Source organism: Gasterosteus aculeatus, chromosome 15 (genome assembly GCF_964276395.1).
Source record: "Gasterosteus aculeatus chromosome 15, fGasAcu3.hap1.1, whole genome shotgun sequence".
In the NCBI taxonomy this organism is placed as follows: domain Eukaryota; kingdom Metazoa; phylum Chordata; class Actinopteri; order Perciformes; family Gasterosteidae; genus Gasterosteus; species Gasterosteus aculeatus.
Genome location: NC_135703.1, coordinates 19,630,704 through 19,658,279, shown reverse-complemented (window position 1 = coordinate 19,658,279; position 27,576 = coordinate 19,630,704). Strand labels below are relative to the sequence as shown.

Sequence of the window (27,576 nt, the reverse complement as noted above, 5' to 3'; positions counted from 1 at the left end):
GAATTCTTGAGTGAAAACCTGAACGCAGTACCTCAGACCGCTTTGCAATCCTGACCTAAAAATACTGAAAGTATCTAAAATGATGAAAAACATCTTGCTATCATTTATTAAATATGCCTCTAAATAACACATGGAATATTATGTTTCAACTCTTTAACACAAACACCGTTGCGGTATTTCAATTCAGCGAGAAATATCTTACATATGTCTCAGCCAACGAACAACACCAGTGACTGTCAGAAATGGGATTTGAACCCACGCCTCCAGTGGAGACTGCGGCCTAAACGCAGCGCCTTAGACCGCTCGGCCATCCTGACTGAGAAATATGTCAAATAGTGGAAATTATAAAAAATATCATGCCGTCACAGATGACATTTGTTCATCACACTTTTGAAGTGAATTCTTGAACCTGAACGCAGTACCTCAGACCGCTTTGCAATCCTGACCTAAAAATACTGAAAGTATCTAAAATGATGAAAAACATCTTGCTATCATTTATTAAATATGCCTCTTAATCACACATGGAATATTATGTTTCAACTCTTTAACACAAAAACCATTGCGGTATTTCAATTCAGAGAGAAATATGTTACATATGTCTCAGCCAACGAACAACACCAGTGACTGTCAGAAGTGGGATTTGAACCCACGCCTCCAGTGGAGACTGCGGCCTAAACGCAGCGCCTTAGACCGCTCGGCCATCCTGACTGAGAAATATGTCAAATAGTGGAAATTGTAAAAAATATCATGCTGTCACAGATGACTGTTGTTGTTCATCACACTTTTGAAGTGAATTCTTGAACCTGAACGCAGTACCTCAGACTGCTTTGCAATCCTGACCTAAAAATACTGAAAGTATCTAAAATGATGAAAAACATCTTGCTATCATTTATTAATTATGCCTCTTAATCACACATGGAATATTATATTTCAACTCTTTAACACAAAAACCATAGCTGTATTTCAATTCAGCGAGAAATATGTTACATATGTCTCAGCCAACGAACAACACCAGTGACTGTCAGAAGTGGGATTTGAACCCGCCTCCAGTGGAGACTGCGGCCTAAACTCAGCGCCTTAGACCGCTCGGCCATCCTGACTGAGAAATATGTCAAATAGTGGAAATTATAAAAAATATCATGCTGTCACAGATGACATTTGTTGTTCATCACACTTTTGAAGTGAATTCTTGAGTGAAAACCTGAACGCAGTACCTCAGACCGCTTTGCAATCCTGACCTAAAAATACTGAAAGTATCTAAAATGATGAAAAACATCTTGCTATCATTTATTAAATATGCCTCTAAATAACACATGGAATATTATGTTTCAACTCTTTAACACAAACACCGTTGCGGTATTTCAATTCAGCGAGAAATATCTTACATATGTCTCAGCCAACGAACAACACCAGTGACTGTCAGAAATGGGATTTGAACCCACGCCTCCAGTGGAGACTGCGGCCTAAACGCAGCGCCTTAGACCGCTCGGCCATCCTGACTGAGAAATATGTCAAATAGTGGAAATTATAAAAAATATCATGCTGTCACAGATGACATTTGTTCATCACACTTTTGAAGTGAATTCTTGAACCTGAACGCAGTACCTCAGACCGCTTTGCAATCCTGACCTAAAAATACTGAAAGTATCTAAAATGATGAAAAACATCTTGCTATCATTTATTAAATATGCCTCTTAATCACACATGGAATATTATGTTTCAACTCTTTAACACAAAAACCATTGCGGTATTTCAATTCAGAGAGAAATATGTTACATATGTCTCAGCCAACGAACAACACCAGTGACTGTCAGAAGTGGGATTTGAACCCACGCCTCCAGTGGAGACTGCGGCCTAAACGCAGCGCCTTAGACCGCTCGGCCATCCTGACTGAGAAATATGTCAAATAGTGGAAATTGTAAAAAATATCATGCTGTCACAGATGACTGTTGTTGTTCATCACACTTTTGAAGTGAATTCTTGAACCTGAACGCAGTACCTCAGACTGCTTTGCAATCCTGACCTAAAAATACTGAAAGTATCTAAAATGATGAAAAACATATTGCTATCATTTATTAAATATGCCTCTTAATCACACATGGAATATTATATTTCAACTCTTTAACACAAAAACCATAGCTGTATTTCAATTCAGCGAGAAATATGTTACATATGTCTCAGCCAACGAACAACACCAGTGACTGTCAGAAGTGGGATTTGAACCCACGCCTCCAGTGGAGACTGCGGCCTAAACGCAGCGCCTTAGACCGCTCGGCCATCCTGACTGAGAAATATGTCAAGTAGTTGAAATTATAAAAAATATCATGCTGTCACAGATGACATTTGTTGTTCATCACACTTTTGAAGTGAATTCTTGAACCTGAACGCAGTACCTCAGACCGCTTTGCAATCCTGACCTAAAAATACTGAAAGTATCTAAAATGATGAAAAACATCTTGCTATCATTTATTAAATATGCCTCTTAATCACACATGGAATATTATGTTTCAACTCTTTAACACAAAAACCATTGCGGTATTTCAATTCAGAGAGAAATATGTTACATATGTCTCAGCCAACGAACAACACCAGTGACTGTCAGAAGTGGGATTTGAACCCACGCCTCCAGTGGAGACTGCGGCCTAAACGCAGCGCCTTAGACCGCTCGGCCATCCTGACTGAGAAATATGTCAAATAGTGGAAATTGTAAAAAATATCATGCTGTCACAGATGACTGTTGTTGTTCATCACACTTTTGAAGTGAATTCTTGAACCTGAACGCAGTACCTCAGACTGCTTTGCAATCCTGACCTAAAAATACTGAAAGTATCTAAAATGATGAAAAACATCTTGCTATCATTTATTAAATATGCCTCCAAATAACACATTATGTTTCAACTTTTTAACACAAACACCGTTGCGGTATTTCAATTCAGAGAGAAATATCTTACATATGTCTCAGCCAACAAACAACACCAGTGACTGTCAGAAGTGGGATTTGAACCCGCCTCCAGTGGAGACTGCGGCCTAAACGCAGTGCCTTAGACCGCTCGGCCATCCTGACTGAGAAATATGTCAAGTAGTGGAAATTATAAAAAATATCATGCTGTCACAGATGACATTTGTTGTTCATCACACTTTTGAAGTGAATTCTTGAACCTGAACGCAGTACCTCAGACCGCTTTGCAATCCTGACCTAAAAATACTGAAAGTATCTAAAATGATGAAAAACATCTTGCTATCATTTATTAAATATGCCTCTTAATCACACACGGAATATTATGTTTCAACTCTTTAACACAAAAACCATTGCGGTATTTCAATTCAGAGAGAAATATGTTACATATGTCTCAGCCAACGAACAACACCAGTGACTGTCAGAAGTGGGATTTGAACCCACGCCTCCAGTGGAGACTGCGGCCTAAACGCAGCGCCTTAGACCGCTCGGCCATCCTGACTGAGAAATATGTCAAATAGTGGAAATTGTAAAAAATATCATCCTGTCACAGATGACTGTTGTTGTTCATCACACTTTTGAAGTGAATTCTTGAACCTGAACGCAGTACCTCAGACTGCTTTGCAATCCTGACCTAAAAATACTGAAAGTATCTAAAATGATGAAAAACATCTTGCTATCATTTATTAAATATGCCTCTTAATCACACATGGAATATTATATTTCAACTCTTTAACACAAAAACCATAGCTGTATTTCAATTCAGCGAGAAATATGTTACATATGTCTCAGCCAACGAACAACACCAGTGACTGTCAGAAGTGGGATTTGAACCCGCCTCCAGTGGAGACTGCGGCCTAAACGCAGCGCCTTAGACCGCTCGGCCATCCAGACTGAGAAATATGTCAAATAGTGGAAATTATAAAAAATATCATGCTGTCACAGATGACATTTGTTGTTCATCACACTTTTGAAGTGAATTCTTGAACCTGAACGCAGTACCTCAGACCGCTTTGCAATGCTGACCTAAAAATACTGAAAGTATCTAAAATGCTGAAAAACATCTTGCTATCATTTATTAAATATGCCTCCAAATAACACATGGAATATTATGTTTCAACTCTTTAACACAAACACCGTTGCAGTATTTCAATTCAGAGAGAAATATCTTACATATGTCTCAGCCAACAAACAACACCAGTGACTGTCAGAAGTGGGATTTGAACCCGCCTCCAGTGGAGACTGCGGCCTAAACGCAGCGCCTTAGACCGCTCGGCCATCCTGACTGAGAAATATGTCAAATAGTGGAAATTATAAAAAATATCATGCTGTCACAGATGACATTTGTTGTTCATCACACTTTTGAAGTGAATTCTTGAACCTGAACGCAGTACCTCAGACCGCTTTGCAATCCTGACCTAAAAATACTGAAAGTATCTAAAATGCTGAAAAACATCTTGCTATCATTTATTAAATATGCCTCCAAATAACACATTATGTTTCAACTCTTTAACACAAACACCGTTGCGGTATTTCAATTCAGAGAGAAATATCTTACATATGTCTCAGCCAACAAACAACACCAGTGACAGTCAGAAGTGGGATTTGAACCCGCCTCCAGTGGAGACTGCGGCCTAAACGCAGCGCCTTAGACCGCTCGCCATCCTGACTGAGAAATATGTCAAGTAGTGGAAATTATAAAAAATATCATGCTGTCACAGATGACATTTGTTGTTCATCACACTTTTGAAGTGAATTCTTGAACCTGAACGCAGTACCTCAGACCGCTTTGCAATCCTGACCTAAAAATACTGAAAGTATCTAAAATGATGAAAAACATCTTGCTATCATTTATTAAATATGCCTCTTAATCACACATGGAATATTATGTTTCAACTCTTTAACACAAACACCGTTGCGGTATTTCAATTCAGAGAGAAATATCTTACATATGTCTCAGCCAACAAACAACACCAGTGACTGTCAGAAGTGGGATTTGAACCCGCCTCCAGTGGAGACTGCGGCCTAAACGCAGCGCCTTAGACCGCTCGGCCATCCTGACTGAGAAATATGTCAAGTAGTGGAAATTATAAAAAATATCATGCTGTCACAGATGACATTTGTTGTTCATCACACTTTTGAAGTGAATTCTTGAACCTGAACGCAGTACCTCAGACCGCTTTGCAATCCTGACCTAAAAATACTGAAAGTATCTAAAATGATGAAAAACATCTTGCTATCATTTATTAAATATGCCTCTTAATCACACATGGAATTATATATTTCAACTATTTAACACAAAAACCATAGCTGTATTTCAATTCAGAGATAAATATGTTACAAATGTCTCAGCCAACGAACAACACCAGTGACTGTCAGAAGTGGGATTTGAACCCACGCCTCCAGTGGAGACTGCGGCCTAAACGCAGCGCCTTAGACCGCTCGGCCATCCTGACTGAGAAATATGTCAAGTAGTGGAAATTATAAAAAATATCATGCTGTCACAGATGACATTTGTTGTTCATCACACTTTTGAAGTGAATTCTTGAACCTGAACGCAGTACCTCAGACCGCTTTGCAATCCTGACCTAAAAATACTGAAAGTATCTAAAATGCTGAAAAACATCTTGCTATCATTTATTAAATATGCCTCCAAATAACACATTATGTTTCAACTCTTTAACACAAACACCGTTGCGGTATTTCAATTCAGAGAGAAATATCTTACATATGTCTCAGCCAACAAACAACACCAGTGACTGTCAGAAGTGGGATTTGAACCCGCCTCCAGTGGAGACTGCGGCCTAAACGCAGCGCCTTAGACCGCTCGGCCATCCTGACTGAGAAATATGTCAAGTAGTGGAAAATATAAAATATATCATGCTGTCACAGATGACATTTGTTGTTCATCACACTTTTGAAGTGAATTCTTGAACCTGAACGCAGTACCTCAGACTGCTTTGCAATCCTGACCTAAAAATACTGAAAGTATCTAAAATGATGAAAAACATCTTGCTATCATTTATTAAATATGCCTCTTAATCACACATGGAATATTATATTTCAACTCTTTAACACAAAAACCATAGCTGTATTTCAATTCAGCGAGAAATATGTTACATATGTCTCAGCCAACGAACAACACCAGTGACTGTCAGAAGTGGGATTTGAACCCACGCCTCCAGTGGAGACTGCGGCCTAAACGCAGCGCCTTAGACCGCTCGGCCATCCTGACTGAGAAATATGTCAAATAGTGGAAATTGTAAAAAATATCATGCTGTCACAGATGACTGTTGTTGTTCATCACACTTTTGAAGTGAATTCTTGAACCTGAACGCAGTACCTCAGACTGCTTTGCAATCCTGACCTAAAAATACTGAAAGTATCTAAAATGATGAAAAACATCTTGCTATCATTTATTAAATATGCCTGTTAATCACACATGGAATATTATATTTCAACTCTTTAACACAAAAACCATAGCTGTATTTCAATTCAGCGAGAAATATGTTACATATGTCTCAGCCAACGAACAACACCAGTGACTGTCAGAAGTGGGATTTGAACCCACGCCTCCAGTGGAGACTGCGGCCTAAACGCAGCGCCTTAGACCGCTCGGCCATCCTGACTGAGAAATATGTCAAATAGTGGAAATTATAAAAAATATCATGCTGTCACAGATGACATTTGTTGTTCATCACACTTTTGAAGTGAATTCTTGAACCTGAACGCAGTACCTCAAACCGCTTTGCAATCCTGACCTAAAAATACTGAAAGTATCTAAAATGCTGAAAAACATCTTGCTATCATTTATTAAATATGCCTCCAAATAACACATTATGTTTCAACTCTTTAACACAAACACCGTTGCGGTATTTCAATTCAGAGAGAAATATCTTACATATGTCTCAGCCAACAAACAACACCAGTGACTGTCAGAAGTGGGATTTGAACCCGCCTCCAGTGGAGACTGCGGCCTAAACGCAGCGCCTTAGACCGCTCGGCCATCCTGACTGAGAAATATGTCAAGTAGTGGAAATTATAAAAAATATCATGCTGTCACAGATGACATTTGTTGTTCATCACACTTTTGAAGTGAATTCTTGAACCTGAACGCAGTACCTCAGACCGCTTTGCAATGCTGACCTAAAAATACTGAAAGTATCTAAAATGCTGAAAAACATCTTGCTATCATTTATTAAATATGCCTCTTAATCACACATGGAATATTATGTTTCAACTCTTTAACACAAAAACCATTGCAGTATTTCAATTCAGAGAGAAATATGTTACATATGTCTCAGCCAACGAACAACACCAGTGACTGTCAGAAGTGGGATTTGAACCCACGCCTCCAGTGGAGACTGCGGCCTAAACGCAGCGCCTTAGACCGCTCGGCCATCCTGACTGAGAAATATGTCAAATAGTGGAAATTGTAAAAAATATCATCCTGTCACAGATGACTGTTGTTGTTCATCACACTTTTGAAGTGAATTCTTGAACCTGAACGCAGTACCTCAGACTGCTTTGCAATCCTGACCTAAAAATACTGAAAGTATCTAAAATGATGAAAAACATCTTGCTATCATTTATTAAATATGCCTCTTAATCACACATGGAATATTATATTTCAACTCTTTAACACAAAAACCATAGCTGTATTTCAATTCAGCGAGAAATATGTTACATATGTCTCAGCCAACGAACAACACCAGTGACTGTCAGAAGTGGGATTTGAACCGACGCCTCCAGTGGAGACTGCGGCCTAAACGCAGCGCCTTAGACCGCTCGGCCATCCTGACTGAGAAATATGTCAAATAGTGGAAATTATAAAAAATATCATGCTGTCACAGATGACTGTTGTTGTTCATCACACTTTTGAAGTGAATTCTTGAACCTGAACGCAGTACCTCAGACTGCTTTGCAATCCTGACCTAAAAATACTGAAAGTATCTAAAATGATGAAAAACATCTTGCTATCATTTATTAAATATGCCTCTTAATCACACATGGAATATTATATTTCAACTCTTTAACACAAAAACCATAGCTGTATTTCAATTCAGCGAGAAATATGTTACATATGTCTCAGCCAACGAACAACACCAGTGACTGTCAGAAGTGGGATTTGAACCCACGCCTCCAGTGGAGACTGCGGCCTAAACGCAGCGCCTTAGACCGCTCGGCCATCCTGACTGAGAAATATGTCAAATAGTGGAAATTGTAAAAAATATCATGCTGTCACAGATGACTGTTGTTGTTCATCACACTTTTGAAGTGAATTCTTGAACCTGAACGCAGTACCTCAGACTGCTTTGCAATCCTGACCTAAAAATACTGAAAGTATCTAAAATGATGAAAAACATCTTGCTATCATTTATTAAATATGCCTCTTAATCACACATGGAATATTATATTTCAACTCTTTAACACAAAAACCATAGCTGTATTTCAATTCAGCGAGAAATATGTTACATATGTCTCAGCCAACGAACAACACCAGTGACTGTCAGAAGTGGGATTTGAACCCACGCCTCCAGTGGAGACTGCGGCCTAAACGCAGCGCCTTAGACCGCTCGGCCATCCTGACTGAGAAATATGTCAAATAGTGGAAATTATAAAAAATATCATGCTGTCACAGATGACATTTGTTGTTCATCACACTTTTGAAGTGAATTCTTGAACCTGAACGCAGTACCTCAAACCGCTTTGCAATCCTGACCTAAAAATACTGAAAGTATCTAAAATGCTGAAAAACATCTTGCTATCATTTATTAAATATGCCTCCAAATAACACATGGATAATTATGTTTCAACTCTTTAACACAAACACCGTTGCGGTATTTCAATTCAGAGAGAAATATCTTACATATGTCTCAGCCAACAAACAACACCAGTGACTGTCAGAAGTGGGATTTGAACCCGCCTCCAGTGGAGACTGCGGCCTAAACGCAGCGCCTTAGACCGCTCGGCCATCCTGACTGAGAAATATGTCAAATAGTGGAAATTGTAAAAAATATCATCCTGTCACAGATGACTGTTGTTGTTCATCACACTTTTGAAGTGAATTCTTGAACCTGAACGCAGTACCTCAGACTGCTTTGCAATCCTGACCTAAAAATACTGAAAGTATCTAAAATGATGAAAAACATCTTGCTATCATTTATTAATTATGCCTCTTAATCACACATGGAATATTATATTTCAACTCTTTAACACAAAAACCATAGCTGTATTTCAATTCAGCGAGAAATATGTTACATATGTCTCAGCCAACGAACAACACCAGTGACTGTCAGAAGTGGGATTTGAACCCGCCTCCAGTGGAGACTGCGGCCTAAACTCAGCGCCTTAGACCGCTCGGCCATCCTGACTGAGAAATATGTCAAATAGTGGAAATTATAAAAAATATCATGCTGTCACAGATGACATTTGTTGTTCATCACACTTTTGAAGTGAATTCTTGAGTGAAAACCTGAACGCAGTACCTCAGACCGCTTTGCAATCCTGACCTAAAAATACTGAAAGTATCTAAAATGATGAAAAACATCTTGCTATCATTTATTAAATATGCCTCTAAATAACACATGGAATATTATGTTTCAACTCTTTAACACAAACACCGTTGCGGTATTTCAATTCAGCGAGAAATATCTTACATATGTCTCAGCCAACGAACAACACCAGTGACTGTCAGAAATGGGATTTGAACCCACGCCTCCAGTGGAGACTGCGGCCTAAACGCAGCGCCTTAGACCGCTCGGCCATCCTGACTGAGAAATATGTCAAATAGTGGAAATTATAAAAAATATCATGCTGTCACAGATGACATTTGTTCATCACACTTTTGAAGTGAATTCTTGAACCTGAACGCAGTACCTCAGACCGCTTTGCAATCCTGACCTAAAAATACTGAAAGTATCTAAAATGATGAAAAACATCTTGCTATCATTTATTAAATATGCCTCTTAATCACACATGGAATATTATGTTTCAACTCTTTAACACAAAAACCATTGCGGTATTTCAATTCAGAGAGAAATATGTTACATATGTCTCAGCCAACGAACAACACCAGTGACTGTCAGAAGTGGGATTTGAACCCACGCCTCCAGTGGAGACTGCGGCCTAAACGCAGCGCCTTAGACCGCTCGGCCATCCTGACTGAGAAATATGTCAAATAGTGGAAATTGTAAAAAATATCATGCTGTCACAGATGACTGTTGTTGTTCATCACACTTTTGAAGTGAATTCTTGAACCTGAACGCAGTACCTCAGACTGCTTTGCAATCCTGACCTAAAAATACTGAAAGTATCTAAAATGATGAAAAACATCTTGCTATCATTTATTAATTATGCCTCTTAATCACACATGGAATATTATATTTCAACTCTTTAACACAAAAACCATAGCTGTATTTCAATTCAGCGAGAAATATGTTACATATGTCTCAGCCAACGAACAACACCAGTGACTGTCAGAAGTGGGATTTGAACCCGCCTCCAGTGGAGACTGCGGCCTAAACTCAGCGCCTTAGACCGCTCGGCCATCCTGACTGAGAAATATGTCAAATAGTGGAAATTATAAAAAATATCATGCTGTCACAGATGACATTTGTTGTTCATCACACTTTTGAAGTGAATTCTTGAGTGAAAACCTGAACGCAGTACCTCAGACCGCTTTGCAATCCTGACCTAAAAATACTGAAAGTATCTAAAATGATGAAAAACATCTTGCTATCATTTATTAAATATGCCTCTAAATAACACATGGAATATTATGTTTCAACTCTTTAACACAAACACCGTTGCGGTATTTCAATTCAGCGAGAAATATCTTACATATGTCTCAGCCAACGAACAACACCAGTGACTGTCAGAAATGGGATTTGAACCCACGCCTCCAGTGGAGACTGCGGCCTAAACGCAGCGCCTTAGACCGCTCGGCCATCCTGACTGAGAAATATGTCAAATAGTGGAAATTATAAAAAATATCATGCTGTCACAGATGACATTTGTTCATCACACTTTTGAAGTGAATTCTTGAACCTGAACGCAGTACCTCAGACCGCTTTGCAATCCTGACCTAAAAATACTGAAAGTATCTAAAATGATGAAAAACATCTTGCTATCATTTATTAAATATGCCTCTTAATCACACATGGAATATTATGTTTCAACTCTTTAACACAAAAACCATTGCGGTATTTCAATTCAGAGAGAAATATGTTACATATGTCTCAGCCAACGAACAACACCAGTGACTGTCAGAAGTGGGATTTGAACCCACGCCTCCAGTGGAGACTGCGGCCTAAACGCAGCGCCTTAGACCGCTCGGCCATCCTGACTGAGAAATATGTCAAATAGTGGAAATTGTAAAAAATATCATGCTGTCACAGATGACTGTTGTTGTTCATCACACTTTTGAAGTGAATTCTTGAACCTGAACGCAGTACCTCAGACTGCTTTGCAATCCTGACCTAAAAATACTGAAAGTATCTAAAATGATGAAAAACATATTGCTATCATTTATTAAATATGCCTCTTAATCACACATGGAATATTATATTTCAACTCTTTAACACAAAAACCATAGCTGTATTTCAATTCAGCGAGAAATATGTTACATATGTCTCAGCCAACGAACAACACCAGTGACTGTCAGAAGTGGGATTTGAACCCACGCCTCCAGTGGAGACTGCGGCCTAAACGCAGCGCCTTAGACCGCTCGGCCATCCTGACTGAGAAATATGTCAAGTAGTTGAAATTATAAAAAATATCATGCTGTCACAGATGACATTTGTTGTTCATCACACTTTTGAAGTGAATTCTTGAACCTGAACGCAGTACCTCAGACCGCTTTGCAATCCTGACCTAAAAATACTGAAAGTATCTAAAATGATGAAAAACATCTTGCTATCATTTATTAAATATGCCTCTTAATCACACATGGAATATTATGTTTCAACTCTTTAACACAAAAACCATTGCGGTATTTCAATTCAGAGAGAAATATGTTACATATGTCTCAGCCAACGAACAACACCAGTGACTGTCAGAAGTGGGATTTGAACCCACGCCTCCAGTGGAGACTGCGGCCTAAACGCAGCGCCTTAGACCGCTCGGCCATCCTGACTGAGAAATATGTCAAATAGTGGAAATTGTAAAAAATATCATGCTGTCACAGATGACTGTTGTTGTTCATCACACTTTTGAAGTGAATTCTTGAACCTGAACGCAGTACCTCAGACTGCTTTGCAATCCTGACCTAAAAATACTGAAAGTATCTAAAATGATGAAAAACATCTTGCTATCATTTATTAAATATGCCTCCAAATAACACATTATGTTTCAACTTTTTAACACAAACACCGTTGCGGTATTTCAATTCAGAGAGAAATATCTTACATATGTCTCAGCCAACAAACAACACCAGTGACTGTCAGAAGTGGGATTTGAACCCGCCTCCAGTGGAGACTGCGGCCTAAACGCAGTGCCTTAGACCGCTCGGCCATCCTGACTGAGAAATATGTCAAGTAGTGGAAATTATAAAAAATATCATGCTGTCACAGATGACATTTGTTGTTCATCACACTTTTGAAGTGAATTCTTGAACCTGAACGCAGTACCTCAGACCGCTTTGCAATCCTGACCTAAAAATACTGAAAGTATCTAAAATGATGAAAAACATCTTGCTATCATTTATTAAATATGCCTCTTAATCACACACGGAATATTATGTTTCAACTCTTTAACACAAAAACCATTGCGGTATTTCAATTCAGAGAGAAATATGTTACATATGTCTCAGCCAACGAACAACACCAGTGACTGTCAGAAGTGGGATTTGAACCCACGCCTCCAGTGGAGACTGCGGCCTAAACGCAGCGCCTTAGACCGCTCGGCCATCCTGACTGAGAAATATGTCAAATAGTGGAAATTGTAAAAAATATCATCCTGTCACAGATGACTGTTGTTGTTCATCACACTTTTGAAGTGAATTCTTGAACCTGAACGCAGTACCTCAGACTGCTTTGCAATCCTGACCTAAAAATACTGAAAGTATCTAAAATGATGAAAAACATCTTGCTATCATTTATTAAATATGCCTCTTAATCACACATGGAATATTATATTTCAACTCTTTAACACAAAAACCATAGCTGTATTTCAATTCAGCGAGAAATATGTTACATATGTCTCAGCCAACGAACAACACCAGTGACTGTCAGAAGTGGGATTTGAACCCGCCTCCAGTGGAGACTGCGGCCTAAACGCAGCGCCTTAGACCGCTCGGCCATCCAGACTGAGAAATATGTCAAATAGTGGAAATTATAAAAAATATCATGCTGTCACAGATGACATTTGTTGTTCATCACACTTTTGAAGTGAATTCTTGAACCTGAACGCAGTACCTCAGACCGCTTTGCAATGCTGACCTAAAAATACTGAAAGTATCTAAAATGCTGAAAAACATCTTGCTATCATTTATTAAATATGCCTCCAAATAACACATGGAATATTATGTTTCAACTCTTTAACACAAACACCGTTGCAGTATTTCAATTCAGAGAGAAATATCTTACATATGTCTCAGCCAACAAACAACACCAGTGACTGTCAGAAGTGGGATTTGAACCCGCCTCCAGTGGAGACTGCGGCCTAAACGCAGCGCCTTAGACCGCTCGGCCATCCTGACTGAGAAATATGTCAAATAGTGGAAATTATAAAAAATATCATGCTGTCACAGATGACATTTGTTGTTCATCACACTTTTGAAGTGAATTCTTGAACCTGAACGCAGTACCTCAGACCGCTTTGCAATCCTGACCTAAAAATACTGAAAGTATCTAAAATGCTGAAAAACATCTTGCTATCATTTATTAAATATGCCTCCAAATAACACATTATGTTTCAACTCTTTAACACAAACACCGTTGCGGTATTTCAATTCAGAGAGAAATATCTTACATATGTCTCAGCCAACAAACAACACCAGTGACAGTCAGAAGTGGGATTTGAACCCGCCTCCAGTGGAGACTGCGGCCTAAACGCAGCGCCTTAGACCGCTCGCCATCCTGACTGAGAAATATGTCAAGTAGTGGAAATTATAAAAAATATCATGCTGTCACAGATGACATTTGTTGTTCATCACACTTTTGAAGTGAATTCTTGAACCTGAACGCAGTACCTCAGACCGCTTTGCAATCCTGACCTAAAAATACTGAAAGTATCTAAAATGATGAAAAACATCTTGCTATCATTTATTAAATATGCCTCTTAATCACACATGGAATATTATGTTTCAACTCTTTAACACAAACACCGTTGCGGTATTTCAATTCAGAGAGAAATATCTTACATATGTCTCAGCCAACAAACAACACCAGTGACTGTCAGAAGTGGGATTTGAACCCGCCTCCAGTGGAGACTGCGGCCTAAACGCAGCGCCTTAGACCGCTCGGCCATCCTGACTGAGAAATATGTCAAGTAGTGGAAATTATAAAAAATATCATGCTGTCACAGATGACATTTGTTGTTCATCACACTTTTGAAGTGAATTCTTGAACCTGAACGCAGTACCTCAGACCGCTTTGCAATCCTGACCTAAAAATACTGAAAGTATCTAAAATGATGAAAAACATCTTGCTATCATTTATTAAATATGCCTCTTAATCACACATGGAATTATATATTTCAACTATTTAACACAAAAACCATAGCTGTATTTCAATTCAGAGATAAATATGTTACAAATGTCTCAGCCAACGAACAACACCAGTGACTGTCAGAAGTGGGATTTGAACCCACGCCTCCAGTGGAGACTGCGGCCTAAACGCAGCGCCTTAGACCGCTCGGCCATCCTGACTGAGAAATATGTCAAGTAGTGGAAATTGTAAAAAATATCATGCTGTCACAGATGACATTTGTTGTTCATCACACTTTTGAAGTGAATTCTTGAACCTGAACGCAGTACCTCAGACCGCTTTGCAATCCTGACCTAAAAATACTGAAAGTATCTAAAATGATGAAAAACATCTTGCTATCATTTATTAAATATGCCTCCAAATAACACATTATGTTTCAACTCTTTAACACAAACACCGTTGCGGTATTTCAATTCAGAGAGAAATATCTTACATATGTCTCAGCCAACAAACAACACCAGTGACTGTCAGAAGTGGGATTTGAACCCGCCTCCAGTGGAGACTGCGGCCTAAACGCAGCGCCTTAGACCGCTCGGCCATCCTGACTGAGAAATATGTCAAGTAGTGGAAATTATAAAAAATATCATGCTGTCACAGATGACATTTGTTGTTCATCACACTTTTGAAGTGAATTCTTGAACCTGAACGCAGTACCTCAGACCGCTTTGCAATCCTGACCTAAAAATACTGAAAGTATCTAAAATGCTGAAAAACATCTTGCTATCATTTATTAAATATGCCTCTTAATCACACATGGAATATTATGTTTCAACTCTTTAACACAAAAACCATTGCGGTATTTCAATTCAGAGAGAAATATGTTACATATGTCTCAGCCAACGAACAACACCAGTGACTGTCAGAAGTGGGATTTGAACCCACGCCTCCAGTGGAGACTGCGGCCTAAACGCAGCGCCTTAGACCGCTCGGCCATCCTGACTGAGAAATATGTCAAATAGTGGAAATTGTAAAAAATATCATCCTGTCACAGATGACTGTTGTTGTTCATCACACTTTTGAAGTGAATTCTTGAACCTGAACGCAGTACCTCAGACTGCTTTGCAATCCTGACCTAAAAATACTGAAAGTATCTAAAATGATGAAAAACATCTTGCTATCATTTATTAAATATGCCTCTTAATCACACATGGAATATTATATTTCAACTCTTTAACACAAAAACCATAGCTGTATTTCAATTCAGCGAGAAATATGTTACATATGTCTCAGCCAACGAACAACACCAGTGACTGTCAGAAGTGGGATTTGAACCCGCCTCCAGTGGAGACTGCGGCCTAAACGCAGCGCCTTAGACCGCTCGGCCATCCTGACTGAGAAATATGTCAAATAGTGGAAATTATAAAAAATATCATGCTGTCACAGATGACATTTGTTGTTCATCACACTTTTGAAGTGAATTCTTGAACCTGAACGCAGTACCTCAGACTGCTTTGCAATCCTGACCTAAAAATACTGAAAGTATCTAAAATGATGAAAAACATCTTGCTATCATTTATTAAATATGCCTCCAAATAACACATCATGTTTCAACTCTTTAACACAAAAACCATAGCTGTATTTCAATTCAGCGAGAAATATGTTACATATGTCTCAGCCAACGAACAACACCAGTGACTGTCAGAAGTGGGATTTGAACCCGCCTCCAGTGGAGACTGCGGCCTAAACGCAGCGCCTTAGACCGCCCGGCCATCCTGACTGAGAAATATGTCAAGTAGTGGAAATTATAAAAAATATCATGCTGTCACGGATGACATTTGTTGTTCATCACACTTTTGAAGTGAATTCTTGAACCTGAACGCAGTACCTCAGACCGCTTTGCAATCCTGACCTAAAAATACTGAAAGTATCTAAAATGCTGAAAAACATCTTGCTATCATTTATTAAATATGCCTCTTAATCACACATGGAATATTATGTTTCAACTCTTTAACACAAAAACCATTGCGGTATTTCAATTCAGAGAGAAATATGTTACATATGTCTCAGGCAACGAACAACACCAGTGACTGTCAGAAGTGGGATTTGAACCCACGCCTCCAGTGGAGACTGCGGCCTAAACGCAGCGCCTTAGACCGCTCGGCCATCCTGACTGAGAAATATGTCAAATAGTGGAAATTGTAAAAAATATCATCCTGTCACAGATGACTGTTGTTGTTCATCACACTTTTGAAGTGAATTCTTGAACCTGAACGCAGTACCTCAGACTGCTTTGCAATCCTGACCTAAAAATACTGAAAGTATCTAAAATGATGAAAAACATCTTGCTATCATTTATTAAATATGCCTCTTAATCACACATGGAATATTATATTTCAACTCTTTAACACAAAAACCATAGCTGTATTTCAATTCAGCGAGAAATATGTTACATATGTGTCAGCCAACGAACAACACCAGTGACTGTCAGAAGTGGGATTTGAACCCGCCTCCAGTGGAGACTGCGGCCTAAACGCAGCGCCTTAGACCGCTCGGCCATCCTGACTGAGAAATATGTCAAATAGTGGAAATTATAAAAAATATCATGCTGTCACAGATGACATTTGTTGTTCATCACACTTTTGAAGTGAATTCTTGAACCTGAACGCAGTACCTCAGACCGCTTTGCAATGCTGACCTAAAAATACTGAAAGTATCTAAAATGCTGAAAAACATCTTGCTATCATTTATTAAATATGCCTCCAAATAACACATGGAATATTATGTTTCAACTCTTTAACACAAACACCGTTGCTGTATTTCAATTCAGAGAGAAATATCTTACATATGTCTCAGCCAACAAACATCACCAGTGACTGTCAGAAGTGGGATTTGAACCCGCCTCCAGTGGAGACTGCGGCCTAAACGCAGCGCCTTAGACCGCTCGGCCATCCTGACTGAGAAATATGTCAAATAGTGGAAATTATAAAAAATATCATGCTGTCACAGATGACATTTGTTGTTCATCACACTTTTGAAGTGAATTCTTGAACCTGAACGCAGTACCTCAGACCGCTTTGCAATCCTGACCTAAAAATACTGAAAGTATCTAAAATGCTGAAAAACATCTTGCTATCATTTATTAAATATGCCTCCAAATAACACATTATGTTTCAACTCTTTAACACAAAAACCATTGCGGTATTTCAATTCAGAGAGAAATATGTTACATATGTCTCAGCCAACGAACAACACCAGTGACTGTCAGAAGTGGGATTTGAACCCACGCCTCCAGTGGACGCCTCCAGTGAACGCAGTACCTCAGACCGCTTTGCAATCCTGACCTAAAAATACTGAAAGTATCTAAAATGATGAAAAACATCTTGCTATCATTTATTAAATATGCCTCTTAATCACACATGGAATCTTATGTTTCAACTCTTTAATACAAAAACCATTGCGGTATTTCAATTCAGCGAGAAATATGTTACATATGTCTCAGCCAACGAACAACACCAGTGACTGTCAGAAGTGGGATTTGAACCCACGCCTCCAGTGGAGACTGCGGCCTAAACGCAGCGCCTTAGACCGCTCGGCCATCCTGACTGAGAAATATGTCAAATAGCGGAAATTATAAAAAATATCATGCTGTCACAGATGACATTTGTTGTTCATCACACTTTTGAAGTGAATTCTTGAACCTGAACGCAGTACCTCAGACCGCTTTGCAATCCTGACCTAAAAATACTGAAAGTATCTAAAATGATGAAAAACATCTTGCTATCATTTATTAAATATGCCTCTTAATCACACATGGAATCTTATGTTTCAACTCTTTAACACAAAAACCATTGCGGTATTTCAATTCAGAGAGAAATATGTTACATATGTCTCAGCCAACGAACAACACCAGTGACTGTCAGAAGTGGGATTTGAACCCGCCTCCAGTGGAGACTGCGGCCTAAACGCAGCGCCTTAGACCGCTCGGCCATCCTGACTGAGAAATATGTCAAATAGTGGAAATTATAAAAAATATCATGCTGTCACAGATGACATTTGTTGTTCATCACACTTTTGAAGTGAATTCTTGAACCTGAACGCAGTACCTCAGACTGCTTTGCAATCCTGACCTAAAAATACTGAAAGTATCTAAAATGATGAAAAACATCTTGCTATCATTTATTAAATATGCCTCCAAATAACACATCATGTTTCAACTCTTTAACACAAAAACCATAGCTGTATTTCAATTCAGCGAGAAATATGTTACATATGTCTCAGCCAACGAACAACACCAGTGACTGTCAGAAGTGGGATTTGAACCCGCCTCCAGTGGAGACTGCGGCCTAAACGCAGCGCCTTAGACCGCCCGGCCATCCTGACTGAGAAATATGTCAAGTAGTGGAAATTATAAAAAATATCATGCTGTCACGGATGACATTTGTTGTTCATCACACTTTTGAAGTGAATTCTTGAACCTGAACGCAGTACCTCAGACCGCTTTGCAATCCTGACCTAAAAATACTGAAAGTATCTAAAATGCTGAAAAACATCTTGCTATCATTTATTAAATATGCCTCTTAATCACACATGGAATATTATGTTTCAACTCTTTAACACAAAAACCATTGCGGTATTTCAATTCAGAGAGAAATATGTTACATATGTCTCAGGCAACGAACAACACCAGTGACTGTCAGAAGTGGGATTTGAACCCACGCCTCCAGTGGAGACTGCGGCCTAAACGCAGCGCCTTAGACCGCTCGGCCATCCTGACTGAGAAATATGTCAAATAGTGGAAATTGTAAAAAATATCATCCTGTCACAGATGACTGTTGTTGTTCATCACACTTTTGAAGTGAATTCTTGAACCTGAACGCAGTACCTCAGACTGCTTTGCAATCCTGACCTAAAAATACTGAAAGTATCTAAAATGATGAAAAACATCTTGCTATCATTTATTAAATATGCCTCTTAATCACACATGGAATATTATATTTCAACTCTTTAACACAAAAACCATAGCTGTATTTCAATTCAGCGAGAAATATGTTACATATGTGTCAGCCAACGAACAACACCAGTGACTGTCAGAAGTGGGATTTGAACCCGCCTCCAGTGGAGACTGCGGCCTAAACGCAGCGCCTTAGACCGCTCGGCCATCCTGACTGAGAAATATGTCAAATAGTGGAAATTATAAAAAATATCATGCTGTCACAGATGACATTTGTTGTTCATCACACTTTTGAAGTGAATTCTTGAACCTGAACGCAGTACCTCAGACCGCTTTGCAATGCTGACCTAAAAATACTGAAAGTATCTAAAATGCTGAAAAACATCTTGCTATCATTTATTAAATATGCCTCCAAATAACACATGGAATATTATGTTTCAACTCTTTAACACAAACACCGTTGCTGTATTTCAATTCAGAGAGAAATATCTTACATATGTCTCAGCCAACAAACATCACCAGTGACTGTCAGAAGTGGGATTTGAACCCGCCTCCAGTGGAGACTGCGGCCTAAACGCAGCGCCTTAGACCGCTCGGCCATCCTGACTGAGAAATATGTCAAATAGTGGAAATTATAAAAAATATCATGCTGTCACAGATGACATTTGTTGTTCATCACACTTTTGAAGTGAATTCTTGAACCTGAACGCAGTACCTCAGACCGCTTTGCAATCCTGACCTAAAAATACTGAAAGTATCTAAAATGATGAAAAACATCTTGCTATCATTTATTAAATATGCCTCTTAATCACACATGGAATCTTATGTTTCAACTCTTTAACACAAAAACCATTGCGGTATTTCAATTCAGCGAGAAATATGTTACATATGTCTCAGCCAACGAACAACACCAGTGACTGTCAGAAGTGGGATTTGAACCCACGCCTCCAGTGGAGACTGCGGCCTAAACGCAGCGCCTTAGACCGCTCGGCCATCCTGACTGAGAAATATGTCAAATAGCGGAAATTATAAAAAATATCATGCTGTCACAGATGACATTTGTTGTTCATCACACTTTTGAAGTGAATTCTTGAACCTGAACGCAGTAACTCAGACAGCTTTGCAATCCTGACCTAAAAATACTGAAAGTATCTAAAATGATGAAAAACATCTTGCTATCATTTATTAAATATGCCTCTTAATCACACATGGAATATTATATTTCAACTCTTTAACACAAAAACCATAGCTGTATTTCAATTCAGCGAGAAATATGTTACATATGTCTCAGCCAACGAACAACACCAGTGACTGTCAGAAGTGGGATTTGAACCCGCCTCCAGTGGAGACTGCGGCCTAAACGCAGTGCCTTAGACCGCTCGGCCATCCTGACTGAGAAATATGTCAAGTAGTGGAAATTATAAAAAATATCATGCTGTCACAGATGACATTTGTTCACCACACTTTTGAAGTGAATTCTTGAACCTGAACGCAGTACCTCAGACCGCTTTGCAATCCTGACCTAAAAATACTGAAAGTATCTAAAATGCTGAAAAACATCTTGCTATCATTTATTAAATATGCCTCTAAATAACACATGGAATATTATATTTCAACTCTTTAACACAAAAACCATAGCTGTATTTCAATTCAGCGAGAAATATTTTACATATGTCTCAGCCAACGAACAACACCAGTGACTGTCAGAAGTGGGATTTGAACCCGCGCCTCCCGTGGAGACTGCGGCCTAAACGCAGCGCCTTAGACCGCTCGGCCATCCTGACTGAGAAATATGTCAAATAGCGGAAATTATAAAAAATATCATGCTGTCACAGATGACATTTGTTGTTCATCACACTTTTGAAGTGAATTCTTGAACCTGAACGCAGTACCTCAGACCGCTTTGCAATCCTGACCTAAAAATACTGAAAGTATCTAAAATGATGAAAAACATCTTGCTATCATTTATTAAATATGCCTCTTAATCACACATGGAATCTTATGTTTCAACTCTTTAACACAAAAACCATTGCGGTATTTCAATTCAGAGAGAAATATGTTACATATGTCTCAGCCAACGAACAACACCAGTGACTGTCAGAAGTGGGATTTGAACCCACGCCTCCAGTGGAGACTGCGGCCTAAACGCAGCGCCTTAGACCGCTCGGCCATCCTGACTGAGAAATATGTCAAATAGTGGAAATTGTAAAAAATATCATGCTGTCACAGATGACTGTTGTTGTTCATCACACTTTTGAAGTGAATTCTTGAACCTGAACGCAGTACCTCAGACTGCTTTGCAATCCTGACCTAAAAATACTGAAAGTATCTAAAATGATGAAAAACATCTTGCTATCATTTATTAAATATGCCTCTTAATCACACATGGAATATTATATTTCAACTCTTTAACACAAAAACCATAGCTGTATTTCAATTCAGCGAGAAATATGTTACATATGTCTCAGCCAACGAACAACACCAGTGACTGTCAGAAGTGGGATTTGAACCCACGCCTCCAGTGGAGACTGCGGCCTAAACGCAGCGCCTTAGACCGCTCGGCCATCCTGACTGAGAAATATGTCAAATAGCGGAAATTATAAAAAATATCATGCTGTCACAGATGACATTTGTTGTTCATCACACTTTTGAAGTGAATTCTTGAACCTGAACGCAGTACCTCAGACCGCTTTGCAATCCTGACCTAAAAATACTGAAAGTATCTAAAATGATGAAAAACATCTTGCTATCATTTATTAAATATGCCTCTAAATAACACATGGAATATTATGTTTCAACTCTTTAACACAAACACCGTTGCGGTATTTCAATTCAGCGAGAAATATCTTACATATGTCTCAGCCAACGAACAACACCAGTGACTGTCAGAAATGGGATTTGAACCCACGCCTCCAGTGGAGACTGCGGCCTAAACGCAGCGCCTTAGACCGCTCGGCCATCCTGACTGAGAAATATGTCAAATAGTGGAAATTATAAAAAATATCATGCTGTCACAGATGACATTTGTTCATCACACTTTTGAAGTGAATTCTTGAACCTGAACGCAGTACCTCAGACCGCTTTGCAATCCTGACCTAAAAATACTGAAAGTATCTAAAATGCTGAAAAACATCTTGCTATCATTTATTAAATATGCCTCTAAATAACACATGGAATATTATGTTTCAACTCTTTAACACAAACACCGTTTCGGTATTTCAATTCAGAGAGAAATATCTTACATATGTCTCAGCCAACGAACAACACCAGTGACTGTCAGAAATGGGATTTGAACCCACGCCTCCAGTGGAGACTGCGGCCTAAACGCAGCGCCTTAGACCGCTCGGCCATCCTGACTGAGAAATATGTCAAATAGTGGAAATTATAAAAAATATCATGCTGTCACAGATGACATTTGTTGTTCATCACACTTTTGAAGTGAATTCTTGAACCTGAACGCAGTACCTCAGACCGCTTTGCAATCCTGACCTAAAAATACTGAAAGTATCTAAAATGATGAAAAACATCTTGCTATCATTTATTAAATATGCCTCTAAATAACACATGGAATATTATGTTTCAACTCTTTAACACAAACACCGTTGCGGTATTTCAATTCAGCGAGAAATATCTTACATATGTCTCAGCCATCGAACAACACCAGTGACTGTCAGAAATGGGATTTGAACCCACGCCTCCAGTGGAGACTGCGGCCTAAACGCAGCGCCTTAGACCTCTCGGCCATCCTGACTGAGAAATATGTCAAATAGTGGAAATTATAAAAAATATCATGCTGTCACAGATGACATTTGTTCATCACACTTTTGAAGTGAATTCTTGAACCTGAACGCAGTACCTCAGACCGCTTTGCAATCCTGACCTAAAAATACTGAAAGTATCTAAAATGCTGAAAAACATCTTGCTATCATTTATTAAATATGCCTCTAAATAACACATGGAATATTATGTTTCAACTCTTTAACACAAACACCGTTTCGGTATTTCAATTCAGAGAGAAATATCTTACATATGTCTCAGCCAACGAACAACACCAGTGACTGTCAGAAGTGGGATTTGAACCCACGCCTCCAGTGGAGACTGCGGCCTAAACGCAGCGGCTTAGACCGCTCGGCCATCCTGACTGAGAAATATGTCAAATAGTGGAAATTATAAAAAATATCATGCTGTCACAGATGACTGTTGTTGTTCGTCACACTTTTGAAGTGAATTCTTGAACCTGAACGCAGTACCTCAGACCGCTTTGCAATCCTGACCTAAAAAAAATATGTTAGTGTTGTTTGTTGTTCATCACACTTTTGAAGTGAATTCTTGAGTGAAAACCTGAACGCGGCACCTCAGAGCGCTTTGCAATCCTGACCTAAAAATACTGAAAGTATCTAAAATGATGAAAAACATCTTGCTATCATTTATTAAATATGCCTCTTAATCACACATGGAATATTATATTTCAACTCTTTAACACAAACACCGTTGCGGTATTTCAATTCAGAGAGAAATATCTTACATATGTCTCAGCCAACGAACAACACCAGTGACTGTCAGAAGTGGGATTTGAACCCACGCCTCCAGTGGAGACTGCGGCCTAAACGCAGCGCCTTAGACCGCTCGGCCATCCTGACTGAGAAATATGTCAAATAGTGGAAATTATAAAAAATATCATGCTGTCACAGATGACTGTTGTTGTTCGTCACACTTTTGAAGTGAATTCTTGAACCTGAACGCAGTACCTCAGACCGCTTTGCAATCCTGACCTAAAAATACTGAAAGTATCTAAAATGATGAAAAACATCTTGCTATCATTTATTAAATATGCCTCTTAATCACACATGGAATTTTATGTTTCAACTCTTTAACACAAAAACCATTGCGGTATTTCAATTCAGAGAGAAATATGTTACATATGTCTCAGCCAACGAACAACACCAGTGACTGTCAGAAGTGGGATTTGAACCCACGCCTCCAGTGGAGACTGCGGCCTAAACGCAGCGCCTTAGACCGCTCGGCCATCCTGACTGAGAAATATGTCAAATAGTGGAAATTGTAAAAAATATCATGCTGTCACAGATGACTGTTGTTGTTCATCACACTTTTGAAGTGAATTCTTGAACCTGAACGCAGTACCTCAGACTGCTTTGCAATCCTGACCTAAAAATACTGAAAGTATCTAAAATGATGAAAAACATCTTGCTATCATTTATTAAATATGCCTCTTAATCACACATGGAATATTATATTTCAACTCTTTAACACAAAAACCATAGCTGTATTTCAATTCAGCGAGAAATACGTTACATATGTCTCAGCCAACGAACAACACCAGTGACTGTCAGAAGTGGGATTTGAACCCACGCCTCCAGTGGAGACTGCGGCCTAAACGCAGCGCCTTAGACCGCTCGGCCATCCTGACTGAGAAATATGTCAAATAGCGGAAATTATAAAAAATATCATGCTGTCACAGATGACATTTGTTGTTCATCACACTTTTGAAGTGAATTCTTGAACCTGAACGCAGTACCTCAGACCGCTTTGCAATCCTGACCTAAAAATACTGAAAGTATCTAAAATGATGAAAAACATCTTGCTATCATTTATTAAATATGCCTCTTAATCACACATGGAATCTTATGTTTCAACTCTTTAACACAAAAACCATTGCGGTATTTCAATTCAGAGAGAAATATGTTAGTGTTGTTTGTTGTTCATCACACTTTTGAAGTGAATTCTTGAGTGAAAACCTGAACGCGGCACCTCAGAGCGCTTTGCAATCCTGACCTAAAAATACTGAAAGTATCTAAAATGATGAAAAACATCTTGCTATCATTTATTAAATATGCCTCTTAATCACACATGGAATATTATATTTCAACTCTTTAACACAAACACCGTTGCGGTATTTCAATTCAGAGAGAAATATCTTACATATGTCTCAGCCAACGAACAACACCAGTGACTGTCAGAAGTGGGATTTGAACCCACGCCTCCAGTGGAGACTGCGGCCTAAAAGCAGCGCCTTAGACCGCTCGGCCATCCTGACTGAGAAATATGTCAAATAGCGGAAATTATAAAAAATATCATGCTGTCACAGATGACATTTGTTGTTCATCACACTTTTGAAGTGAATTCTTGAACCTGAACGCAGTACCTCAGACCGCTTTGCAATCCTGACCTAAAAATACTGAAAGTATCTAAAATGATGAAAAACATCTTGCTATCATTTATTAAATATGCCTCTTAATCACACATGGAATCTTATGTTTCAACTCTTTAACACAAAAACCATTGCGGTATTTCAATTCAGAGAGAAATATGTTACATATGTCTCAGCCAACGAACAACACCAGTGACTGTCAGAAGTGGGATTTGAACCCACGCCTCCAGTGGACGCCTCCAGTGAACGCAGTACCTCAGACCGCTTTGCAATCCTGACCTAAAAATACTGAAAGTATCTAAAATGATGAAAAACATCTTGCTATCATTTATTAAATATGCCTCTTAATCACACATGGAATCTTATGTTTCAACTCTTTAACACAAAAACCATTGCGGTATTTCAATTCAGCGAGAAATATGTTACATATGTCTCAGCCAACGAACAACACCAGTGACTGTCAGAAGTGGGATTTGAACCCACGCCTCCAGTGGAGACTGCGGCCTAAACCCAGCGCCTTAGACCTCTCGGCCATCCTGACTGAGAAATATGTCAAATAGCGGAAATTATAAAAAATATCATGCTGTCACAGATGACATTTGTTGTTCATCACACTTTTGAAGTGAATTCTTGAACCTGAACGCAGTACCTCAGACCGCTTTGCAATCCTGACCTAAAAATACTGAAAGTATCTAAAATGATGAAAAACATCTTGCTATCATTTATTAAATATGCCTCTTAATCACACATGGAATCTTATGTTTCAACTCTTTAACACAAAAACCATTGCGGTATTTCAATTCAGAGAGAAATATGTTACATATGTCTCAGCCAACGAACAACACCAGTGACTGTCAGAAGTGGGATTTGAACCCACGCCTCCAGTGGACGCCTCCAGTGAACGCAGTACCTCAGACCGCTTTGCAATCCTGACCTAAAAATACTGAAAGTATCTAAAATGATGAAAAACATCTTGCTATCATTTATTAAATATGCCTCTTAATCACACATGGAATCTTATGTTTCAACTCTTTAACACAAAAACCATTGCGGTATTTCAATTCAGAGAGAAATATGTTACATATGTCTCAGCCAACGAACAACACCAGTGACTGTCAGAAGTGGGATTTGAACCCACGCCTCCAGTGGACGCCTCCAGTGAACGCAGTACCTCAGACCGCTTTGCAATCCTGACCTAAAAATACTGAAAGTATCTAAAATGATGAAAAACATCTTGCTATCATTTATTAAATATGCCTCTTAATCACACATGGAATCTTATGTTTCAACTCTTTAACACAAAAACCATTGCAGTATTTCAATTCAGAGAGAAATATGTTACATATGTCTCAGCCAACGAACAACACCAGTGACTGTCAGAAGTGGGATTTGAACCCACGCCTCCAGTGGAGACTGCGGCCTAAACGCAGCGCCTTAGACCGCTCGGCCATCCTGACTGAGAAATATGTCAAATAGCGGAAATTATAAAAAATATCATGCTGTCACAGATGACATTTGTTGTTCATCACACTTTTGAAGTGAATTCTTGAACCTGAACGCAGTACCTCAGACCGCTTTGCAATCCTGACCTAAAAATACTGAAAGTATCTAAAATGATGAAAAACATCTTGCTATCATTTATTAAATATGCCTCTTAATCACACATGGAATCTTATGTTTCAACTCTTTAACACAAAAACCATTGCGGTATTTCAATTCAGAGAGAAATATGTTACATATGTCTCAGCCAACGAACAACACCAGTGACTGTCAGAAGTGGGATTTGAACCCGCGCCTCCCGTGGAGACTGCGGCCTAAACGCAGCGCCTTAGACCGCTCGGCCATCCTGACT

At 39.0% G+C, this 27,576-nt stretch overlaps 58 non-coding genes across 58 annotated transcripts; all 58 read right to left on the bottom strand.

Moving 5' to 3' along the window:
• Positions 1 to 234: 234 nt before the first annotated feature.
• On the bottom strand, positions 235 to 317 carry trnal-uag (transfer RNA leucine (anticodon UAG)). The gene has a single exon. It is a non-coding gene; the product is annotated as a tRNA-Leu (tRNA).
• Positions 318 to 625: 308 nt separating this feature from the next.
• trnal-uag (transfer RNA leucine (anticodon UAG)) lies at positions 626 to 708 on the bottom strand. Its single transcript has one exon. It is a non-coding gene; the product is annotated as a tRNA-Leu (tRNA).
• A 709-nt stretch (positions 709 to 1,417) lies between these two features.
• trnal-uag (transfer RNA leucine (anticodon UAG)) lies at positions 1,418 to 1,500 on the bottom strand. Its single transcript has one exon. It is a non-coding gene; the product is annotated as a tRNA-Leu (tRNA).
• A 308-nt stretch (positions 1,501 to 1,808) lies between these two features.
• trnal-uag (transfer RNA leucine (anticodon UAG)) lies at positions 1,809 to 1,891 on the bottom strand. The gene has a single exon. It is a non-coding gene; the product is annotated as a tRNA-Leu (tRNA).
• A 311-nt stretch (positions 1,892 to 2,202) lies between these two features.
• Positions 2,203 to 2,285, bottom strand: trnal-uag (transfer RNA leucine (anticodon UAG)). Its single transcript has one exon. It is a non-coding gene; the product is annotated as a tRNA-Leu (tRNA).
• Positions 2,286 to 2,596: 311 nt separating this feature from the next.
• trnal-uag (transfer RNA leucine (anticodon UAG)) lies at positions 2,597 to 2,679 on the bottom strand. Its single transcript has one exon. It is a non-coding gene; the product is annotated as a tRNA-Leu (tRNA).
• Positions 2,680 to 2,983: 304 nt separating this feature from the next.
• trnal-uag (transfer RNA leucine (anticodon UAG)) lies at positions 2,984 to 3,064 on the bottom strand. Its single transcript has one exon. It is a non-coding gene; the product is annotated as a tRNA-Leu (tRNA).
• A 311-nt stretch (positions 3,065 to 3,375) lies between these two features.
• On the bottom strand, positions 3,376 to 3,458 carry trnal-uag (transfer RNA leucine (anticodon UAG)). The gene has a single exon. It is a non-coding gene; the product is annotated as a tRNA-Leu (tRNA).
• Positions 3,459 to 4,161: 703 nt separating this feature from the next.
• Positions 4,162 to 4,242, bottom strand: trnal-uag (transfer RNA leucine (anticodon UAG)). Its single transcript has one exon. It is a non-coding gene; the product is annotated as a tRNA-Leu (tRNA).
• Positions 4,243 to 4,937: 695 nt separating this feature from the next.
• On the bottom strand, positions 4,938 to 5,018 carry trnal-uag (transfer RNA leucine (anticodon UAG)). The gene has a single exon. It is a non-coding gene; the product is annotated as a tRNA-Leu (tRNA).
• A 311-nt stretch (positions 5,019 to 5,329) lies between these two features.
• On the bottom strand, positions 5,330 to 5,412 carry trnal-uag (transfer RNA leucine (anticodon UAG)). The gene has a single exon. It is a non-coding gene; the product is annotated as a tRNA-Leu (tRNA).
• Positions 5,413 to 5,716: 304 nt separating this feature from the next.
• trnal-uag (transfer RNA leucine (anticodon UAG)) lies at positions 5,717 to 5,797 on the bottom strand. The gene has a single exon. It is a non-coding gene; the product is annotated as a tRNA-Leu (tRNA).
• Positions 5,798 to 6,108: 311 nt separating this feature from the next.
• On the bottom strand, positions 6,109 to 6,191 carry trnal-uag (transfer RNA leucine (anticodon UAG)). Its single transcript has one exon. It is a non-coding gene; the product is annotated as a tRNA-Leu (tRNA).
• Positions 6,192 to 6,502: 311 nt separating this feature from the next.
• Positions 6,503 to 6,585, bottom strand: trnal-uag (transfer RNA leucine (anticodon UAG)). The gene has a single exon. It is a non-coding gene; the product is annotated as a tRNA-Leu (tRNA).
• Positions 6,586 to 6,889: 304 nt separating this feature from the next.
• trnal-uag (transfer RNA leucine (anticodon UAG)) lies at positions 6,890 to 6,970 on the bottom strand. Its single transcript has one exon. It is a non-coding gene; the product is annotated as a tRNA-Leu (tRNA).
• Positions 6,971 to 7,281: 311 nt separating this feature from the next.
• Positions 7,282 to 7,364, bottom strand: trnal-uag (transfer RNA leucine (anticodon UAG)). Its single transcript has one exon. It is a non-coding gene; the product is annotated as a tRNA-Leu (tRNA).
• A 311-nt stretch (positions 7,365 to 7,675) lies between these two features.
• trnal-uag (transfer RNA leucine (anticodon UAG)) lies at positions 7,676 to 7,758 on the bottom strand. The gene has a single exon. It is a non-coding gene; the product is annotated as a tRNA-Leu (tRNA).
• A 311-nt stretch (positions 7,759 to 8,069) lies between these two features.
• On the bottom strand, positions 8,070 to 8,152 carry trnal-uag (transfer RNA leucine (anticodon UAG)). Its single transcript has one exon. It is a non-coding gene; the product is annotated as a tRNA-Leu (tRNA).
• A 311-nt stretch (positions 8,153 to 8,463) lies between these two features.
• On the bottom strand, positions 8,464 to 8,546 carry trnal-uag (transfer RNA leucine (anticodon UAG)). The gene has a single exon. It is a non-coding gene; the product is annotated as a tRNA-Leu (tRNA).
• A 311-nt stretch (positions 8,547 to 8,857) lies between these two features.
• Positions 8,858 to 8,938, bottom strand: trnal-uag (transfer RNA leucine (anticodon UAG)). Its single transcript has one exon. It is a non-coding gene; the product is annotated as a tRNA-Leu (tRNA).
• Positions 8,939 to 9,647: 709 nt separating this feature from the next.
• Positions 9,648 to 9,730, bottom strand: trnal-uag (transfer RNA leucine (anticodon UAG)). The gene has a single exon. It is a non-coding gene; the product is annotated as a tRNA-Leu (tRNA).
• Positions 9,731 to 10,038: 308 nt separating this feature from the next.
• On the bottom strand, positions 10,039 to 10,121 carry trnal-uag (transfer RNA leucine (anticodon UAG)). The gene has a single exon. It is a non-coding gene; the product is annotated as a tRNA-Leu (tRNA).
• A 709-nt stretch (positions 10,122 to 10,830) lies between these two features.
• trnal-uag (transfer RNA leucine (anticodon UAG)) lies at positions 10,831 to 10,913 on the bottom strand. Its single transcript has one exon. It is a non-coding gene; the product is annotated as a tRNA-Leu (tRNA).
• Positions 10,914 to 11,221: 308 nt separating this feature from the next.
• On the bottom strand, positions 11,222 to 11,304 carry trnal-uag (transfer RNA leucine (anticodon UAG)). Its single transcript has one exon. It is a non-coding gene; the product is annotated as a tRNA-Leu (tRNA).
• A 311-nt stretch (positions 11,305 to 11,615) lies between these two features.
• Positions 11,616 to 11,698, bottom strand: trnal-uag (transfer RNA leucine (anticodon UAG)). Its single transcript has one exon. It is a non-coding gene; the product is annotated as a tRNA-Leu (tRNA).
• Positions 11,699 to 12,009: 311 nt separating this feature from the next.
• trnal-uag (transfer RNA leucine (anticodon UAG)) lies at positions 12,010 to 12,092 on the bottom strand. The gene has a single exon. It is a non-coding gene; the product is annotated as a tRNA-Leu (tRNA).
• Positions 12,093 to 12,396: 304 nt separating this feature from the next.
• Positions 12,397 to 12,477, bottom strand: trnal-uag (transfer RNA leucine (anticodon UAG)). The gene has a single exon. It is a non-coding gene; the product is annotated as a tRNA-Leu (tRNA).
• A 311-nt stretch (positions 12,478 to 12,788) lies between these two features.
• On the bottom strand, positions 12,789 to 12,871 carry trnal-uag (transfer RNA leucine (anticodon UAG)). Its single transcript has one exon. It is a non-coding gene; the product is annotated as a tRNA-Leu (tRNA).
• A 703-nt stretch (positions 12,872 to 13,574) lies between these two features.
• On the bottom strand, positions 13,575 to 13,655 carry trnal-uag (transfer RNA leucine (anticodon UAG)). Its single transcript has one exon. It is a non-coding gene; the product is annotated as a tRNA-Leu (tRNA).
• Positions 13,656 to 14,350: 695 nt separating this feature from the next.
• Positions 14,351 to 14,431, bottom strand: trnal-uag (transfer RNA leucine (anticodon UAG)). The gene has a single exon. It is a non-coding gene; the product is annotated as a tRNA-Leu (tRNA).
• Positions 14,432 to 14,742: 311 nt separating this feature from the next.
• Positions 14,743 to 14,825, bottom strand: trnal-uag (transfer RNA leucine (anticodon UAG)). The gene has a single exon. It is a non-coding gene; the product is annotated as a tRNA-Leu (tRNA).
• A 304-nt stretch (positions 14,826 to 15,129) lies between these two features.
• Positions 15,130 to 15,210, bottom strand: trnal-uag (transfer RNA leucine (anticodon UAG)). Its single transcript has one exon. It is a non-coding gene; the product is annotated as a tRNA-Leu (tRNA).
• Positions 15,211 to 15,521: 311 nt separating this feature from the next.
• On the bottom strand, positions 15,522 to 15,604 carry trnal-uag (transfer RNA leucine (anticodon UAG)). The gene has a single exon. It is a non-coding gene; the product is annotated as a tRNA-Leu (tRNA).
• Positions 15,605 to 15,915: 311 nt separating this feature from the next.
• On the bottom strand, positions 15,916 to 15,996 carry trnal-uag (transfer RNA leucine (anticodon UAG)). Its single transcript has one exon. It is a non-coding gene; the product is annotated as a tRNA-Leu (tRNA).
• Positions 15,997 to 16,692: 696 nt separating this feature from the next.
• On the bottom strand, positions 16,693 to 16,775 carry trnal-uag (transfer RNA leucine (anticodon UAG)). Its single transcript has one exon. It is a non-coding gene; the product is annotated as a tRNA-Leu (tRNA).
• Positions 16,776 to 17,086: 311 nt separating this feature from the next.
• Positions 17,087 to 17,167, bottom strand: trnal-uag (transfer RNA leucine (anticodon UAG)). The gene has a single exon. It is a non-coding gene; the product is annotated as a tRNA-Leu (tRNA).
• Positions 17,168 to 17,478: 311 nt separating this feature from the next.
• On the bottom strand, positions 17,479 to 17,559 carry trnal-uag (transfer RNA leucine (anticodon UAG)). Its single transcript has one exon. It is a non-coding gene; the product is annotated as a tRNA-Leu (tRNA).
• Positions 17,560 to 18,124: 565 nt separating this feature from the next.
• On the bottom strand, positions 18,125 to 18,207 carry trnal-uag (transfer RNA leucine (anticodon UAG)). The gene has a single exon. It is a non-coding gene; the product is annotated as a tRNA-Leu (tRNA).
• A 311-nt stretch (positions 18,208 to 18,518) lies between these two features.
• Positions 18,519 to 18,599, bottom strand: trnal-uag (transfer RNA leucine (anticodon UAG)). Its single transcript has one exon. It is a non-coding gene; the product is annotated as a tRNA-Leu (tRNA).
• Positions 18,600 to 19,295: 696 nt separating this feature from the next.
• Positions 19,296 to 19,378, bottom strand: trnal-uag (transfer RNA leucine (anticodon UAG)). The gene has a single exon. It is a non-coding gene; the product is annotated as a tRNA-Leu (tRNA).
• Positions 19,379 to 19,689: 311 nt separating this feature from the next.
• trnal-uag (transfer RNA leucine (anticodon UAG)) lies at positions 19,690 to 19,770 on the bottom strand. The gene has a single exon. It is a non-coding gene; the product is annotated as a tRNA-Leu (tRNA).
• A 311-nt stretch (positions 19,771 to 20,081) lies between these two features.
• On the bottom strand, positions 20,082 to 20,162 carry trnal-uag (transfer RNA leucine (anticodon UAG)). Its single transcript has one exon. It is a non-coding gene; the product is annotated as a tRNA-Leu (tRNA).
• A 311-nt stretch (positions 20,163 to 20,473) lies between these two features.
• trnal-uag (transfer RNA leucine (anticodon UAG)) lies at positions 20,474 to 20,556 on the bottom strand. The gene has a single exon. It is a non-coding gene; the product is annotated as a tRNA-Leu (tRNA).
• Positions 20,557 to 20,867: 311 nt separating this feature from the next.
• On the bottom strand, positions 20,868 to 20,948 carry trnal-uag (transfer RNA leucine (anticodon UAG)). The gene has a single exon. It is a non-coding gene; the product is annotated as a tRNA-Leu (tRNA).
• A 308-nt stretch (positions 20,949 to 21,256) lies between these two features.
• trnal-uag (transfer RNA leucine (anticodon UAG)) lies at positions 21,257 to 21,339 on the bottom strand. Its single transcript has one exon. It is a non-coding gene; the product is annotated as a tRNA-Leu (tRNA).
• Positions 21,340 to 21,650: 311 nt separating this feature from the next.
• Positions 21,651 to 21,733, bottom strand: trnal-uag (transfer RNA leucine (anticodon UAG)). Its single transcript has one exon. It is a non-coding gene; the product is annotated as a tRNA-Leu (tRNA).
• Positions 21,734 to 22,044: 311 nt separating this feature from the next.
• On the bottom strand, positions 22,045 to 22,127 carry trnal-uag (transfer RNA leucine (anticodon UAG)). The gene has a single exon. It is a non-coding gene; the product is annotated as a tRNA-Leu (tRNA).
• A 311-nt stretch (positions 22,128 to 22,438) lies between these two features.
• On the bottom strand, positions 22,439 to 22,521 carry trnal-uag (transfer RNA leucine (anticodon UAG)). The gene has a single exon. It is a non-coding gene; the product is annotated as a tRNA-Leu (tRNA).
• A 308-nt stretch (positions 22,522 to 22,829) lies between these two features.
• Positions 22,830 to 22,912, bottom strand: trnal-uag (transfer RNA leucine (anticodon UAG)). Its single transcript has one exon. It is a non-coding gene; the product is annotated as a tRNA-Leu (tRNA).
• A 311-nt stretch (positions 22,913 to 23,223) lies between these two features.
• On the bottom strand, positions 23,224 to 23,306 carry trnal-uag (transfer RNA leucine (anticodon UAG)). The gene has a single exon. It is a non-coding gene; the product is annotated as a tRNA-Leu (tRNA).
• A 308-nt stretch (positions 23,307 to 23,614) lies between these two features.
• trnal-uag (transfer RNA leucine (anticodon UAG)) lies at positions 23,615 to 23,697 on the bottom strand. Its single transcript has one exon. It is a non-coding gene; the product is annotated as a tRNA-Leu (tRNA).
• Positions 23,698 to 24,112: 415 nt separating this feature from the next.
• trnal-uag (transfer RNA leucine (anticodon UAG)) lies at positions 24,113 to 24,195 on the bottom strand. Its single transcript has one exon. It is a non-coding gene; the product is annotated as a tRNA-Leu (tRNA).
• Positions 24,196 to 24,506: 311 nt separating this feature from the next.
• trnal-uag (transfer RNA leucine (anticodon UAG)) lies at positions 24,507 to 24,589 on the bottom strand. Its single transcript has one exon. It is a non-coding gene; the product is annotated as a tRNA-Leu (tRNA).
• A 311-nt stretch (positions 24,590 to 24,900) lies between these two features.
• On the bottom strand, positions 24,901 to 24,983 carry trnal-uag (transfer RNA leucine (anticodon UAG)). The gene has a single exon. It is a non-coding gene; the product is annotated as a tRNA-Leu (tRNA).
• A 544-nt stretch (positions 24,984 to 25,527) lies between these two features.
• trnal-uag (transfer RNA leucine (anticodon UAG)) lies at positions 25,528 to 25,610 on the bottom strand. The gene has a single exon. It is a non-coding gene; the product is annotated as a tRNA-Leu (tRNA).
• Positions 25,611 to 26,182: 572 nt separating this feature from the next.
• Positions 26,183 to 26,265, bottom strand: trnal-uag (transfer RNA leucine (anticodon UAG)). Its single transcript has one exon. It is a non-coding gene; the product is annotated as a tRNA-Leu (tRNA).
• Positions 26,266 to 27,098: 833 nt separating this feature from the next.
• trnal-uag (transfer RNA leucine (anticodon UAG)) lies at positions 27,099 to 27,181 on the bottom strand. The gene has a single exon. It is a non-coding gene; the product is annotated as a tRNA-Leu (tRNA).
• Positions 27,182 to 27,492: 311 nt separating this feature from the next.
• Positions 27,493 to 27,575, bottom strand: trnal-uag (transfer RNA leucine (anticodon UAG)). Its single transcript has one exon. It is a non-coding gene; the product is annotated as a tRNA-Leu (tRNA).
• Position 27,576: the final 1 nt, after the last annotated feature.